The sequence below is a fragment of the Dysidea avara genome, chromosome 11 (genome assembly GCF_963678975.1).
Source record: "Dysidea avara chromosome 11, odDysAvar1.4, whole genome shotgun sequence".
NCBI lineage: Eukaryota > Metazoa > Porifera > Demospongiae > Dictyoceratida > Dysideidae > Dysidea > Dysidea avara.
In genome coordinates this window covers 6,190,430-6,197,986 of record NC_089282.1, presented here as the reverse complement: position 1 = coordinate 6,197,986, position 7,557 = coordinate 6,190,430, and the positions used below count along the sequence as shown (strand labels likewise).

The window sequence follows — 7,557 nt, the reverse complement described above, 5'->3', positions numbered from 1 at the left end:
TCCTTTAGTAACAACCAACTAGTCTATCCGGTTCTTAAGGCCCATGTCCGGGGGTTTTGCTGTGTGTATGCTGGCGGTCCATGCGGTGTTTTTTGTAGGTCTGTGTAGGCTCTATAGGTTTAGCTGCTTTTTTCTACTTTTTGTCTTTTATAAATTAAATTAGGTTTAACTTCTAGCTAGAGATCGGGAAGGATGGGAGTAAAAAAAAAAATTTTTAAATAAATTTAAAAAAAATAAATAAATAAAAAATAAATAAATAAATAAAAACTAGTCTATCTTAGCAAATGTACTAAGCTTAGCAACCACTACAAAAATGAGTCCCACAATACAAAGCTCTATATGTCGCTTATTATATATAATGAGTCAAAGCGCATCGATTCTTTGAACTGGTTGGGTATCAAAGTCATTGGCAAACCGCTTTCCCATGATATTGCCCGGGTAATATGCGAGTTAAACACCGAACGGCGCCTTTGAACACCCATGCTATAAAGTGATTATATGTATATATATATGTAACAGTTATACCACGGGCATGAGTGCATATATACAGGGAAAGCACGAGTGCCCGTGGTATAACTAATATGTCCTCCTGTAGCATGTAGACCCACCTAATTGGCAAAATCATTAGTTGCTATACCCTTCTTTTATATAGGGAACCAAGTAATCTGTGATTGTGGGATTGAATTTTGCCAAAAAAACTGTGATTGTGGGATTCAATTTTAATACATCAAACAGTAGTTTGATTTTATTTTGCTAATATAGCAATTTTAAGAGACTAGTGTTAACTATGTTACTTTAATTTACAAAAGTAAAAACAAACTATTGTTGATGTATTAAAATTGAATCCCACAATCACAGGTTGTTTGGAAGAATTCAATCCCACAATCACAGCTTGCTTGATCCCCTATATAACAGAAGAGGATAACAGTATAACATCAAAAAAATCTGATGATTTCTGGATATAGTGTACACTCCTATTAGGTGTGCAATGTCTCAAGTTAACGAGATATATGTGCTGGTGGCAGTGCGTATATCTTGTTAAGGCAGTGTGTAATGAGATATACGCACTGGTAGCGGTACGTATATCTCGTTAACATTTTGAGTCAGTGCGATATGTGATATATATGCACTGGCTATCCTTTGATCTGAGGTGTGAAAGTGGTACATATATATATATTAATACCGTACCTGTTTCACTGCCCATACAAAAGTCTCAATAGCTAATTGCAATTTCATTGGCTAGAATTTATGTTAACAATGTAACGTCAATTAATGTTGACACGTGTTTAGTACATAGTGACAAATTGCATACATAGCAAAGCTAATGCACAGCGTGCGCGTATGCAGCAAGTATGGTATTAACTGGGAATAGCATGGGTAGCAGTGAAATTTGGGATAAATACCACTCTTGTTGTATAGGAAATGGTAAATGGTAAATTTCCAATACAACAAGAGTGGTGTTTATCCCAAATTTCACTGCTACCCATGCTATTACTAGTACATATACCACACCTGTGGTTGAGATCAAAAGTATTGCACTATGGTATATATATATAAACATCCAGTAGCTATAGGTTTGATAAATGGATTTATGCATTCATATTACTATAGGTGACAGTACAGCTTTGACCAGTGGAGCGAAATGGAGAAAACATCGTAAAATGATAACTCCAGCTTTTCACTTAAACAGTGTTTGACGAAGTGTCCCACAAGTTGCTGGTGAGTTAATAATATACTGTGTCTAATAGGTGTATAGTGGGAACTATAATAGGAGGTATGGAGTGGGTTAGCTGATAGCAGAGAGTCAGTGGAGATCATGAGATTCACAAATTCATTAACCCTTGATATATTGCTAAGATGCATGTACTCTATTAATAGTAACTGTTTGGAGGACAAGTAAGTTAGCGTGTTAGTAATCATACAGTATGGTATTAGGGATCATGAAGATTTGGGCTTTTCTGGCCAAAATTATCACCTTAAAACGTGCCCCACAATAGTTCATGGTGCCTTGGCAGTATTGATTAGGAACATATAACCAATCCCAAAAGTGCCTTCAGTACGGCCTGAAAATATTTAATGTTGCTACGAAATCTGAAAAAAAAAATTATTTAGGAGAATTTTCTACTGACTGACTGACTGACTGACTGACTGACTGACTGACTGACTGACTGACTGACTGACTGACTGACTGACTGACTGACTGACTGACTGACTGACTGACTGGCTGACTGACTAATGTCCTCAGACAAGCTATTAAGCATAATACAATAACAGCTAAGGATTTTTTCACTGTTCGACATCACTTCAGCCCAACAGGTGCCTCTTTGTGTCCCACTTATTTTTATTGACAGCCCAAGGTGTCGATTTGCAGAAGCACAATGGCTTCTCTATAAATGGGAATTGTCTGTATTTTCCATGGAGACTGGATTGATTGCTAAGGTGTTTCTCTTATACTGTTCTTCGTTTGTAATGTTGTGTAACGGGCTGAACATAGCTGAAATCAAAGTGTAATGACCATTTCCACTTTCAAGTCAGTAATTGATAGAATGATAGTCGGGGCACGTGAATTGTCTGTATTTTTCGTGTTGACTGGATTGATTGCAGAGGCATTTCTCTCATTTGCAGTGCCGTGTAATGGGCTGAACACAGTTGAAAGCGACACATGAGTCAGCAATTAATAGTTGGGGCACATGCTCAGATGAAACATTAACTCTGGTGCCATTTTTTTCTTTTGATGTGGTATGTCTTCCACATCAAAAGAAAGTCATAATAATATCATGTTTCAACAATCAAGACACACGATACCATAGTGTGTCATGCGGCCCAAGAAGCCGGCGCGCCACACCGTGAGTATATTTACAGGAAGAAGGAAAACGCTAATTTCACACCTTTGTAGCTCCATGATCCCTTATCGGATTGGAACTAGTTTCAATACAGAGGTATTGAAACTAGTTCCAAGCCAGGTAGGCCACGCCACATACCAACTTTGAAGGAAATCGCCCTAGCCGTTTCTGAGATATGAGTGGCCAAAGTTAAATTTTATAATTTTTTTTTCTTCGCCATAGGGGGGCTACGGGGGCTTCAATTTCTTTTTGCACACTTTGCAAAAATTGCTATAGAACGCAAACTTGTAACTCCATTGTATCGATATTTGGCACCAGTAAAGAGCGTAAGGTATATGTGGGTATTATGAGTCACTTAAGCTTTCACTTCCATATCTTCACAACCATTTAACAATAAAACATAAAAACTCAGTTAAAGGTTACTATGTCAATGGAGATTACAGACATAGTTTTATATTTGGGATTTGAATTCTTTAGAAGGCACACCCTATCAAAACCTTAACTTGGTACATTGCACGTATTATGAGTCAGTGATGGTATTATGGGTCGCTTCAAAAAACTTTCTTAAACCATAGGATAGCTCACAAGAAATCTGTGGTACACAATTTTCAAGCAATTCATGCACAAAACTCTGTAATTTAATTCATATAAGGTAACTGGTTTTAACTGTTATCAACACCAGAATGCATAACAGACAAAATCATACAAGCATACAAAATAACAGCTACAAACCACATAACCAATTTAATTAACTGGATGACTAATAAAGTTAGACTGTTAATGGTCACTACAAACAATTACACTCACTACTGCATTAGTCACACCCAGAACATACAAATGTATCTGGAATATTTTCTTCATCACTAATTTCTGTACATCTTATGTCCCACCACTGTCCACAGCAATCACAACAAATCCATACTTCATTATCATCAGGACATCCATACACAAGACCACATGCAGGACACTCAGCTTCACTCTCCTCACTTCCAGTATCATCAATAGAAAGAAATTGTAGTTGGTCATTAAGGTTGTCTGTTTTATCTTTGGTGGGTGGTTTAACTAGTTTTTTCCTTGGTACAGTCTTTTTGTGTATTTTCTTTTCTTCGTCTTTTCGAAGTTTTTCTAGTTTCCTATGTTCTCTCTCAAGCTGACGTGCTTTCTTTTTTTCTTCCTTTCGCTCTTTTTCTTTTTGTTTTTCTTGTAATTCCTCCAAAACTTGAGTATCTGTTATACATAGTGCTTTTGTATTGAGACCTTTTTTCCTCTTAGTTCTTGGTGTTTTTGGTCTTGGAAGTGAAAGGATGTCACTTAAAGTTGTACTGATGGTTGTGCTACTGCTGCTACTACCACAGTGAGTAGAGACTATACTTGTGTTGCTGGCACTGCACTCTGGTGACTGGGTATCACTAGACAGAGAAGATACAGTGGTACTACCAGTGACTAAGGATGTCGGAACAGACTCTGGATGGTTGTGTCTAAGCCATTCAACATATTCATCATCAAGTACATCATAGCCTTCATCATATCTTTTTCTGTAAAGAGATTCCTTTTCATCATTGGACTGTTGCTGTGTTGATACATCAAGCTCAAATTCATTGACCATCTGTGAAACTCTGTCTTTCTTTGAACAAAATGTAGTGTTCGATGGAGCAATTTGTCTATCAGTGATTTCCCCAGGATTCAGTGGATATACTCCACACTTCTTGAATCCAGACATTATATTTATAGGGGTCACTGAGTTTGGCCAAGCAACTGCAACAAGTGAAGCAATTACATCTGTAGTGATTATTCTTCCTGGATGATCCAAAATATATTTCCTGCATGCTTTATAATAGTTGCTCTTAAAGGACTTGAAGACCCCTACATCTAAAGGTTGTAGTATGTGGGTAGTGTGAGCCGGTATACACAGCATGTGAACTTCATTACTCCTAGCCACTTCAATTGCCTCAATGGACATATGGGAAACATGACCATCAAGTAGAAGGAGAACAGGTCGAGACGGTGGGATTAGCTTGACAAAGAAATCAAGCCACTTGCAAAATAATCCACTATTTACCCAGCCACTATCACTGCAATGGAAAGCAGTTCCTGGTACAGCACTGACCTTCAGATTCTCTGCTATCCTCTTTCGTGGATATATCATGAAAGGTGGAAGAGCGTAACCGGAGGCTGAAACGCATGTTAAAATAGTATGGGTTTTACCCTTTTCTGCTGATGTTATACTCCATACATTACGTCTGCCCACTTGGGTTAGGACCCGCCCAGGCTTATGAACAATTGAAATACCAGTTTCATCCATATTATATATTTGCATTGGTTTTGCCAGCAAATTCAACCTTGCACAAAGGCCTCCCAACTTTTCAAAGAAGTCTGTTATAGTCTCCTTGTTTGCATTAGATGCTCTGGAATGTGAAAGGGATTGAGCTGATCTTAAGGTAAGATTTGGATGGCGGGATCTAAATCCATCAAACCAAGACCGCCCTGTTGTGCCTTCATTAAAAGGATGATACCTCCCAGACTTTTCCACAATTTGAAAAGCCTTCTCCATAACATCACATCTTGTAAGTCCAAACCCCATGTCTGCCATACTTACACAATAGACAGCCAACTGTTCCTCTTCATCCTTGGTTAACACAGTTGGTGGACCAATTCAACAATCCATCTCAAATTCATTCGTAACTCTCCTTCTGAGAGTCTCAAATGGTATGTTGTACTTCATAGACGCTTGCCTAATTGTCAGCTCCCCTCTCTCTATATCAGTTAAAGCAGCAATCATACTTTCGTTGCTCCAAAGTTTACGCTGTGGAGGCTTAGAGAGTGCCATATCCTATATAAAAATATTAAACACATTCAGTATACCTGTACCATAAAAGTTTGCATGTTTATACACATAAGCATACTCAACTCATGCATGGTTCTGCTTAACCATGCTCTTCAACTAAAACAAAGACAATTATTTAATCAGTTTAAGACTTAACCCTTAGCCTGAATGAAAACGTTCAAAGACGGTCACCCGCCTGCACCATAATTGAGGAAGTGACTAATGAATCTATTTAAAACGTAAATGGCTTCTTCAGTGCGACTTATATATAAGCCTTTTGCGACGGAGTCCACTGGACCAGTTGAGGATCAGTCTACAGTCACATGAATGAAAGCAGAACTGAGAAGCGTGGGTAATAATTATCATAAGTCGCTTATGCCTACATTTATTTATAAGTTACGACTCACACCTTTTCCCTTAACAGTCTTCTCCACGTGTTCACTTGATTTGTTTATCCTCGTGTTTATCAAAGAAAATTAAAGCGCACCATCAAACAATTTTGCGCATGCGTAATAGTGATGAGGGGCATAATAGGGCTTTGCTTACTTGCCTTGATGCGTAGGTAGATAGTTTATAGAATTTATCCTCCGACGCAAGCATTTTATTAGATTTTGAAAGGTGACCCATAATACCTCCCGACTCATAATAGGAACACATACCTTATAACAGTACATTCATGAACCAAGTTTGCTATGAATCTGATAAATATCCAAGGAGTTATATATGAGCATTTATTCACATAAAAAAGATGAAACTTTTGTCACGGTTACAGGGTAAACCGAGTAGAGGAATAACTTGAAAATTTGTGTGTACATAGGCTGATCATCGTAGGAGTGCCTTTTGGTGGTTAGAACAGCAACAGACGTACAGCTACAAAGTTATAAAGCAAAAACCGAGCAAGTGTAAAATTGCGGGATCGAGATACTCTAATAGAGTAGTCACTGGGGGGCAAAAAAAGGTGCATAAAATATGTCGAAAAAATCAACTGATCATCACTAGAGTTCGAACCAAGGACCTCCATACCTAATGCCTGCATCCTTAACCACTGAACCACTGCTATCTCGGCTGATCACTTCACTTAATTTCTACAGTATAAATGAAAATTCTAGCATTATATGTAAAACTTATCTACCAATAGAAAATCTAGAACATTCTATGTGTGTTCTATTAGATGATTTCAGCAAAAGCAAAAACGTGCGCTCTATTAGAGCATTAGCACCATATTATTGTTGCAACACTTTGAGACTCAGTCTATTAGCTATTTCATCAAATCAGAGCCATTTTCATATTGATCAGTGGTATATTTGTAGTATTAACATAGTTTCGCCCCCAGGCGGTCTGCGAACAGACTAGGGTGACTGACTCGCACCAATCATCAGCATCATAATCATCACAATAAGTGCTATGCTAGCAAAACTTGTGATACAACAGCCTGGAAATCATATCCCAGTAAAAAGGTGCAGGATTTGCTTTGTTTAAAGTTGAGCAACTGCATCTTTTCACATTTGCATGAAAAATCGAGATACTCTAATAGAACAGTCACTGTAAAACTATGATTGAATACTCTGATTGATTGATTGATTGATTTGTGACTGGGATAGGCAGCTTGTTGCCTGATAGTATCCCAGGGAGCTGAAATATCACAGCTCCAGCACAAAAATGTACAATAACTAAATAGGTAGCTACACAAATAAGACATAATTATAATTAATATACATAATAATAAGTAGCTAGGTCCAGCTTTGGGTATCAGTGAAAATAATCAGAAAATTCATTGAGTGAATCAGATTCAATAATTCAGTGGGGTAATTTGTTCCAATCTCAGATGGTCTCTAAGGTCTATGTCATTAATGTATAGTAAGAACATTAGGGGTCCAAGTACAGTGCCCT

The 7,557-nt window shown here is 37.7% G+C and overlaps 1 pseudogene; it reads right to left on the bottom strand.

Moving 5' to 3' along the window:
- Nucleotides 1-3,559: 3,559 nt before the first annotated feature.
- Nucleotides 3,560-5,622, bottom strand: LOC136239348 (uncharacterized; annotated as a pseudogene).
- Nucleotides 5,623-7,557: the final 1,935 nt, after the last annotated feature.